Raw genomic sequence first — 2,491 nt, forward strand, 5'->3', positions numbered from 1 at the left:
AATGTGTGACGCATCTGACACCTCACCTATCTGTGTGTGTGTGTGTGTGTGTGTGTGTGTGTATGTGTCTGTATGTATGTCTCTGTTTGTGTATACGTGTGTGTCACATACAGAGAGGGTGATGCACAAGGGTCTGAGAATCCAATACACCTACCTTCTCTTTCACACACACACACACACACACACACACACACACACACACACACACACACACACACACACACACACACACACAGACACACACACACACACACACACACACACACACACACACACACACACACACCTTACTAATCCCCCAGAACAGACAGCTGGGAGTCCCACCTGGGGTGGTGGGTAGCAGGGTGTAGGGGATGTAGGGCTGCCTCCTGAGCCCTCCTATCCTTTGGTTGCAGACACCGTCACCTGGGAGATCACTAGGCAACCTGGCACCTCATTGGAGCCCCAATAACCTGCTCCATCCCACATAACTGTCTCAAACCCCTTCAGGATTCTTATTATCTGCCTGTGTGGATGAGAGAAAACACTATGAGTGTTTCTAGATTCTTCAAGATGTCATGCCTGCGAGAATGAGAATTTATCTTTGCTATGTATGATGCTATAACTTTGCTGGCTGACAGAATCATAAAATGCATGCCTTTGTGTTTTTGTCTGCGCAAGTTTATACAGTAGCTTTCTTGTTATTCAGAGCTATCTAAAATATTCAGTTTGAGAAGACAGATGAAAAATGTTTGTTTGTAGTAAGCAGAGCAAGTGTGTGGGGTAAAATATCAACGCAACAAACATCATTTGTTTTCATCCTCCCAATCGATTGTAAATATCATTACAGACCTGTCCTCAAAAAGTTTCAGCTTAGAAGTTTTCCAACTCTCTAAATATTCATCAATTTGGCTATTTTGATCAATAAAATGCTGAGCTTGTAAAGTTGGGTTATAATATGAAAAAAATCCAATCCAAATCCAGAATACCACCTGCTCCTTTATAGTTTCTGCTTGAACAGGGACAGATGGTTCTCTAATACAGTGTTTTTCAACCACTGTGCCGGGGCACACTAGTGTGCCGTGAGAGATCATCAAGTGTGCCGCAGAAAATTACCCAAATGTCACTCACTGGTCCAGAATACTGTTGCATCAAAGAATTTATAACCACGTGCACTGATTGATTGTATGATTGCACTATTTGTGCAGGCATTGTACAACGGGGGCCCCATATCCAGTATTCACAGAATCATCACATATCTAGTTCATAACAACAATTAAATTAGATATAGTCACCTACAAATGAAACAGAGGGCGCTTGTTTTATTGAGCAGGTCTTGCATAGAAGCCATAATAAGGCCATATCTGTGTATTATTTAAAATTTTAGGCTATGGTATGTTTATTTTTTCTTCACAGAGGATGTTAGTGTGCTGTGGGACATTTTAAGTGTCAAAAGTGTGCCGTGGCACAAAAAAGGTTGAAAAACACTGCTCTAATAGTCTCTTCAACACATAGCCCATATGGTATCATATGGTAAAAAAAAAGTCCAGATCAAAAATTATATTTAATGTTTAAAGGGACACCAGGCAACGTTTTCGTGTTAGTTAATCTTCTTCGTAAGTCGGTATATGGTTAAATGACTCATTACTGAGCGAATGAAGGCTCTCTCGCCCGCCCCTACTGCCTGTAGGAAGAATATCCCACTTGCAAGTTCGGTGTATCCTACCCGCCGACCGAAGCAGTATCAGTTTACAGCACAGAGGCAGGCTAACGAAACGCTAGAGATTGTTGCAAACGTGTGTATAATGGCAGAGCCGGCGAAGAAGCAGCGAAAACTCTTGACGGAAGACGCAAAGAAAAGTAAAAGAGCTTCAGACCAAGCGAGGGTGAGTTTCGTAGAGAAAAAGCATCAGGCTTGCCTGGCGTCCCTTTAAATAACAAATTGATGTGGGGCTGTTTTAAGTCTATGTACATTAACATAACTAGTGCAGAGGAATATTATCCAGAGGAACATGCAGAGGACAAAAGAACAAAGGCAGATGATTCTCCATAGTAAAAGGATGTTGTTTATGGGAGATTTTTTCAGGGTGATTTTTAGCGTGCAGAGTGACAGTGAAGTCTGTAGAATATACTTTGGATTCAGACTCGGGCCTTGTACAGTATACTGTTTAAGTTACCTTCTAAACTCTAACTCAAATGTAAATGAACTAGGCTTTCAAAGCGAACAAAAGTGCAGTGGTGACCATTTCTTATTCTCTATGCTCATCTGTTTTTTCTGTCCTGTCACCTGCAGATGGAGACTGTCCTGTACACCCCAATCCCCCGACATCCAGGGGTGAGCGTGTGCACATACAAATACACATACACATACACATACACATACACATACACATACACAGACACAGACACAGACACAGACAGACACAGACACAGACACAGACACAGACAGACAGACAGACACACACACACACACACACACACACACACACACCTTGAACCTTGAACCTTGAGT

This window comes from Alosa alosa, chromosome 23 (genome assembly GCF_017589495.1).
Source record: "Alosa alosa isolate M-15738 ecotype Scorff River chromosome 23, AALO_Geno_1.1, whole genome shotgun sequence".
In the NCBI taxonomy this organism is placed as follows: domain Eukaryota; kingdom Metazoa; phylum Chordata; class Actinopteri; order Clupeiformes; family Clupeidae; genus Alosa; species Alosa alosa.